This window comes from Rattus norvegicus, chromosome 2 (assembly GCF_021556685.1).
Source record: "Rattus norvegicus strain SHRSP/BbbUtx chromosome 2, alternate assembly SHRSP_T2T, whole genome shotgun sequence".
Classification (NCBI taxonomy): domain Eukaryota; kingdom Metazoa; phylum Chordata; class Mammalia; order Rodentia; family Muridae; genus Rattus; species Rattus norvegicus.
Genome location: NC_141535.1, coordinates 170,834,721 through 170,842,500, shown reverse-complemented (window position 1 = coordinate 170,842,500; position 7,780 = coordinate 170,834,721). Strand labels below are relative to the sequence as shown.

At 43.6% G+C, this 7,780-nt stretch overlaps 1 long non-coding RNA gene across 9 annotated transcripts in view; it reads left to right on the top strand.

The window, feature by feature from the left end:
* Nucleotides 1-7,780, top strand: part of LOC120100856 (uncharacterized) — an 89,506-nt gene that overhangs the window by 24,500 nt on the left and 57,226 nt on the right. For 2 of the 9 annotated variants that reach the window (XR_015675928.1, XR_015675927.1), the window contains one exon: nt 1,127-6,634. The exons of the other annotated variants lie outside the window; for them this stretch is intronic. This is a non-coding gene — a long non-coding RNA (uncharacterized LOC120100856). Of the gene's footprint in view, nt 1-1,126; nt 6,635-7,780 lie in introns of those variants that run through there. 9 annotated transcript variants of the gene reach the window in all.

The window sequence follows — 7,780 nt, the reverse complement described above, 5'->3', positions numbered from 1 at the left end:
ACATACAGTACACACATGCACACACATATAGTATGCACACAGTACATACAGATGCACACACATGTGTACATGGGTACAGTATACACACAGTGCACACATGCACACACATTCATTATACACACAGATACACACATGCATATAGTATAATATAGTATACACACAGTACACACATAAGCACATACACATGTACACACACACACAGTTAAATAATTTTTTCTCATTTATACTCCTGAATTTGAATTGAAGATCGAGTTACTAGACACTTGTGATGGTTTGAATATTGTTGGCCCAGGGAGTGGCATTATTTGGTGGTGTGGCCTTGTTGGAGTAGGTGTGGCCTTATTAGAGGAAGAGCGTCATCATGGGTGTGGGCTTTAAGACCTTCATCCTAGCTGCCTAGGAGTCAGTCTTTTCCTGTTTGCCTTTGTAACAAGATGTAGAACTCTCAGCAATTCCAACACCATCCCTGCCTGGATGCTGCCATGCTCCAGCCTTGACCATAATGGACTGAACCTCTGAACCTGTAAGCCAGCCCCAACTAAATGGTGCCCTGATAAGAGTTGCCTTGGCCCTGGAGTACGTTCACAGCAGTGAAACCCTAACTAAGACAGCACTATTAGTGAAAACTGAGTCGATGAGCCCCTGAGAAACTCTATGACTCTTCAGTAAGAATCGTCATGGTTGAATAGGAACTGTCTCCCATAGCCTCATGCACGTGAGCACTTGGTGACCTGTTGGTGGCACTGTTTGGGGAGTGCAGCCCTGCTGAAGGAAGAATGTCACTTGGATTCTGAGTTTATAGCCTCATTTCCGTTTGCCCTTTCTGCTGTGTTAGAAGTTAACCATGTGAATCTCAGGAGTCCTTTTCAGCTGCCTGCTGCGGTGTCTCCCCCATAGTTATGGATTCTCTCCCTGGAGCTGTGTCTTAGTTGGGGTTTCTATTGCTGTGATAAAACACCATAACTAAAGGTAACCGGGGGAGGAAAGGGTTTATTTTACATTATAACTTGTAGTTAGGGAAGTCAGAGCAGGAACCCGGAACAGGGACCTGGAGGCAGGAACTGGTGTAGTGGTCATGGAAGAGTGCTGCTTACTGACTTGCTTCTCCTGGTTTGCTCATACACAGCGTCTGCTGCAGCCCTGATGTCCAGGAATGGCATCAGCCACAGTGAGCTGCTCCCTTCTACACCAATCAGTAATCAAGAAAATATCCCACAGGGTTGCTCCAAGGCCATTCTCGTTGGGACATTTTCTCAGCTGAGGATCCCTCTCAAGAAATGACTCAAGCATGCCAAGCAGCAGACAAAAACAGAAACAAACAAACCAAGACAACAACACTCCCCAACCAGAACAAACCGTCAGCCGAAGCGAATCCTTTCTTCTGTATACCGCTTTGGCCACGCGGTTTCATCACTGCAGTGAAACTAACTGCTTCAGGGATGGTAGAAACCCAGAGATCAAAACTTGACATGTGAGGGACAGACAGAGCACCTACATTTTCTGGAGAAAGTGACTGTCTCTATCAGTCAGTCATTTCTCCTTAGCTTTAAGTCGCAGCATTTGTAAGGTTAATAAGAACTTTTCCAAAGATGGAGATGCTAGGCTGATAAAATGAGCTTGTATATTTGCAGAATTATTGCAATCTATTGGGATATCTCATGCTAGGGCCTCATGCAGAGTATAAGTGGCTTAAGGGGTATATCCTTTGCTCTCTGTGTGTCCCCAAACCCAGCATTTTATAATCCAGAGAGGAAAATGATTGACTTCCCCATGAGGCAAGTGTCTCGACATGCAGTTTGCAGTGTTGATGACACACGCCCATAGCTGAAGGATACTGCTTGATAAATACGGGCGCGTCATTCTCCTGCATCCTTTCAAGTTAGTGCTGACACACACCGTGCAGTGTCTTCAACTGTGTTGTAGTAACTTACTTTGTTTCCGATATTTGCATCCATTCCTTTTGAAATCTCAGTGTTCAATTCAATTTATTTTCTACTTTTTAAAAGGTAAAGGAACCATCTTAAAGGTCTGCAGCAGACGCTGCATATGGGGATGGCAGAAAAGGCATAAAGAAGTAATTAGCATGTGAAAAATTCAATCTCAGGACTAATAACCAAGTAGACATTAAAGTGAGATCATTTCCTTATCAAATTGTACAAGGTTAAGCAGAAAGGAATGCATTGGGGAGTGTCTGTGGCTAGGGAGCCCATGGCTGTTACTGCTCTGGTAATACGTATGATGACTAAGGGGGAGATAAACCAGAATCTCTGGGGAATAAAGCAAGGCTAGAAGCATTGGGGAAAATCCCCGCCCTCCCATGGCAGGAATGCATTGAGAAGGACCATAAGGAGGTGGGTGTGGTGGCTCATGTGTTAATCCCAGCACTCAGGAGGCAGAGGCAGGTAGACCTCTGTGAGGGTAGCCTGGTGTACATCATGAGCTCCAGGACAGCTAGGACTTCATAGAGAGTCCCTGTCTGACAGATGCAGACACCTACAGCCAAACAATGGAGGGAGCTTGGGGACTCTTATGGAAGAATAGGAGGAAGGATTGCAGGCCCTGAAGGGTGTAGGAACTCCACAGGAAGACCAACTAAGCCAACTAAACTGAACCCTTGGGGCTCTTAGAAACTGAACCATCAACCAAAGAATATACATGGTCAGGACCTAGGCCTCCATGCACATATGCAGCAGATGTCTTCTCTACAAATGCAGCTTGGTCTTCATATAGGTCCTGAACAACTAGAGTGGGGCTATCCAAAAGCGGTTACCTATATGTGGGATATGTTCTTCTAGCTGGGCTGCCTTGTCTGTTGGGGAGGATGCACCTAACCTCTCAGATTTAATGGATTGGGGTTGGGGGACAGCCAGGGGCCGCCATCTGCTAGAGGAGAGGAGAAGGGAGAAAGATTGTGGGAGGGGGCAGTGAGCAGGATGTAAAGTGAATCCATAAAAATAAATAGAAAAAAGAAAGAAAGGAAAGGAAAAGACTTGAAGGAGTGGTCTGAAAAGGATGGAGAGGGCAAGTGGAAACCAAGCCACAGACCTTTATCTATGTCGAGAGGAGACCAGATCGTATTTTATTTATTTTCACAGTGGGTTTTTTTCATTTCCGTCTATTCCATCGTCTAAGTAATTAGCCATTTGTTTCTGGATTCGCTCTTTTGATGGACAATTAGATCGCTTTTAAATTTCCAGCGAGCAAACTTACAATGCACATCTTTGTGTATTGTGTGTGTCTCCTGGTGTGTATTTGCAAGACTTTCCCAGGGAACTCCAATGGGGAAGAGATGTTGTGAGTCACAGGCTATGCCTGGAGAGTCCACAGTGGCCATTCCGATGGAGACTCTCACGGGAGTGTCATTCTCCTACGTCCGTACACGTTAGTGCTGATGCACACACCATACAGTGTCTTCAGTTTGAGGGGGTGTGAATAAACGGTACAAGAACAGCTTCAGTTCCCTGACTACATGTGAGGTTTCTAATGCTGGTTGCATATCTATGGGCCTTCTGATGTCTCCTGATGTCATGTTATTAATTGATTTAGAGCTTTTTAAATATGTTTTTGTTGTCACATTTAAAAAAAGTCAATCACAAGAATTGCAAATATCTCTACTACATCAGGGTCTTGCCCTTATAGCTTATTTGTTTTCTGTAGTCTTTCTTTTCATCCAGATAATTTAGACACAATTATCTGTATTTTTCCTTGTGGTGTCTGCTTCTATGGCTTGTTTTAAGTGCTGTTCCTAAGAGATTTCATAGAATAGCCCAACATCCTTCCTGCAGTTTTGTTGTTTGTGTTTAGACCTTTCAGTGGCCTGCAGTGGTAACAGTGATAACTGTGTCATGGCAGTTACCACTGTGTCCCTGTGCTACGATTTTTGTGGCTATTTTTCTAGGTTACTCTTCTATGTCCATTACACAGTAAGAAAATTTATGTAGACTTCAGAGCAAAATCTGGAATCCTCCCAGGGGCAGTGTGTGTGTGTGTGTGTGTGTGTGTGTGTGTGTGTGTGTGTGTGTGTGTTTTCCTATTGTCACAGGGGTCATGGAAGCAGGTAAAAATGCTGAATGCAGACATGATTTGAGTCTGAGCTCAAACTTCTTTATTTTAAACACAGCAAAGTAATGGGGTTACTAGCAAAATAAATCAACTTGCAAAATCTGGCATGGAAATGATTATAATTGGAGAGGAGTCTGGGATGGAAACAGGAATGGTTCACTTCAACTTCAAGTAGTTTTCAAGGGTCAGAGGTCAAGGTTCTATGAGGCTGAAGCAAGCGGGGTCAGAATAGACTCAGACCCAAGAGCCAACAAAATCCGCCAGACAGCACAGCAGACTGAGAAAAGCACTTCTTTTGGGCAAGCTCTTTGCACACAGCTTGTGGAGTGCTTTCCCGCTCCCACTTTTTTTTTTTTTGGTTCTTTTTTTTCGGAGCTGGGGACCGAACCCAGGGCCTTGCGCTTCCTAGGTAAGCGCTCTACCACTGAGCTAAATCCCCAGCCCCCCCCACCCCGCTCCCACTTCTAACCAGCCTTCTTTAGCCTTCTTCTGAGAAGGCTAAAAGTTATTAAACACTTGTTCAGTTTCCTACCTTGTCTGTTCATGACACAGCTGAAGCCAGTTAAGCAACTGGATGGCTTCCCTCCCCATGCAAAACACAACCTTGCCTCAAGACAAGGCTTTTAGGTTTTCTACCTTCTTCCGGGAAATATGGGACATGAAAGTAGGTGCAGAATCTGTCCAAACGCAGTGAATGGAGTCATTGGGATTCTGAGGTACTCTGCAGTGGTGCTCCACGGTGGTGCTTCACTGAGGCATTCCTCTGAGGTACTCCCCTGAGGTACTCTGCTGAGGTACTCTGCAGTGATGCTCTGTTCTTCCTGCAGTTAGAGTTGTTGCCAGAGGCAGAAATAATACACATTGCTTTAAGTCTTTGCAGAAAGGATTTTTATTTCTTAAATTCATTTATGCCTAAATACATGCCTCTTTCCTTTCTGCATTCTGTGTTAGCTATCACCAAAAACACACACAGTAACGAGTGTGTGTTCGTTCAGTCCATGGGGATGAGCAGAAGGCAGCATGAAGATGAAGCATGTACCCTTGTTGTTTTAGTTCAGATTTCCACAACTCTGAAGAGACAATGACCATAACCATGGCAGCTCTTATAAAAGAAAACATTTAATGGGGGCTGGCTTATAGTTTCAGAGGTTTAGTTCATTATCATCATGGTAGGAAGCATGACAGTGGAAGTGAATGCCACACTAGGTCTAGCTTGAGCATCTGAGACCCCCAAGTGACACTCTTCCTTCCACAAGACCACACCTACTCTAACAAGGCCACACCTCCTCCTAATAGTACCACTCCTTATGGCCAAGCATTCAAACACATGATTCTATGGAGGCCATTCCTATTCAAACCACCACACTTGTATAATGCAGATTTTTAACTTATAATAGAAGTGAAGTGTGACCACTACTAGAGTCAATTTGTGACAGATGACACACTTGACATTATTCTCTTTTCAGATGGTTTTTATAAGCGTACAGGACTCACAGCAGTAGTTTTGATACTATGTGGATATATTTGTGAATCCCCATCCCAAGGAAGGGTATGTATATTCTGTGTGTTTTTGAAGTCATATCAAGAACATTTGTGCAGTGAGATGCTAGTGGTATGCTTTCATCTACAAAGTAGTCCATAGAATATTCTCTTTGGAGCTATGAGTAGTTCTACCTTTTACAGACAGTGTAGCTTTGAGAGACACAGACTGCTGTTTTTTTGTGTTGCCTCCTCCTGTGGCCTGAGAACAATGTAGCCAAGGGTCTAAGTCAGCAGGGAACCCCTGCATCCTTTCTTGTTTTTAACTTGTATTCCTCATCATAATTTCAAAACATACTTAATTTGTTCACATGTGTATAATGTCTTCAGATTAAACTCACTCCACATGCTTATTCTCTTATCTCCCCAGCCACTGTCATTTTTCCTTATACCCTACAAATGCCCCTCATACACTCATGGTTGGTTGTTTTGTGGTCCACTGTATTTAACAAAGGACATCCATTTGACCATAGGGCTGGAACTATCCATTGGATCCTGGTATGTCTCTTGTTTTCGTATCTTAGGAACTTAAGATGTGATTGTTCTTTGCTATGGTCTGAATTTGACCCCAGTAAACTTAAGCTTAAACTTATTCACTGGCAAGACAGCATTAAGGGGTGACTGAGTGATGGGGGCATAACTCCCATGGATAGAATTGTGCTCTTTATTAAGGACTTACAGGAGGGACCTCATTTTCTCCTGTCTTTCTCCTCATGTGAAGACAGCCATCTGTTTTCTCTAAAGGATTTAGAACCAAGGCATCATCAGAGAACATCCTCCACACCAACCCCGACTTTAGACTTCCAGCTTCCAAAACATATCGGAAATAAAATCCCTATCACTTATAAATGACCTACAGAGGTAAAAGGTCCTCCTATGTTTTGTGGTTCTAGAGGTAGAGCTCAGGTATCCTTTGCTTTGCTAGGACTGAGCAATATTCTGAGTCCAAAGTTCTAGACTTAAGTTCAACAGCCAACACTGTCTGGTTTTTAGTTCCCTGGCTTAGAAAAATAAAGTCTACACCAACAATGTGTGCTGGGCCAACTCATTTCTCACAAAGTATCCTTTGGTTGTGGTCACGCCTGATGATAGAATAGTGATGGGGATGAGAGGGAAGGATGAAATCTGGATACAAGAGCCATACCAGGTTGTCCTTGGCCTACAGAATCCCCAGGAGGATGGCTTGGGAGACATCCAGGATTGTTCATTCTCCTTGAATTTCCTTCTTGTTCCCAAGAAGCAATTTTCAAGGGTTTTGCAGCGACCCCCATCTTGGCTTTAGTTGTGTGGTGTGTGACTCAAGCTGTCCCAAGGTCTATCCCTGGCCCTTCTAATCTGAGCAGACTTGACCTGAGGCTCAAGAACAAGCAACTACAAGTGTCATAGCACAGGACTGAGTTTGGGTGAAGCTCGCCAACTCATTATTATGGTGCTGAAAACCCACTAGTGAAACCTTCCATGATGTACTTTGTTAAATCCCTTAGATGAAGACAGCTTAGATATGGGAATAAGATGCCCTGGGTCTTTAAATGTCTATCTGTAGTTCATTCTACACACAGGATGATGTGGTTTTCAAATGTTTGTCTTCTCCTACCTTTGTTGGATGCCATCTTTCTAGACTAATAGAAATGCCGTGCATATGAGATAGAAAGTTAATGGTAATAACTTTCACTCCACATGGAGGCATTTGCTTGTTTCAGAGCTTGTTTACAGTCCTTCTGTGATTGCCCAAGTTCAATTTTCTTTTATATAAACAGAAGGGCTTTAAAAATATGATGAATCCAAATGTTGGCACATGCTGAGAGTCATACTGACCTCAGAGTGGAAGTTTATCTTTTGAGGTTGTTTTGACTTGGGTGAAGGATAGATACTGGAACTTTCCATGGAGAACACTACTTGGTTGACTTGTTTCCTTCTCCACGATGTTAGAAGGAGACCCTCCTGACTATGAGGCCTGCTCCTCAATTGAAGCGACAGTCTATGTGCTGCCTCACTATGTTTGCAGAGAGGATACGCCCAAGAGAGGAGTTCATGCAGATCCTACTCCTGGGATGGAAAATTTGCCTTATGATGCCTTAAAGAGCCCAGAACCCCAAGAGTGCAGGACATCTTAGCAAAGTCCTTAGGAAGTAATGCTGATGACTGATGGGAGATGCAGTCCATATAAAGAAAATCAGTG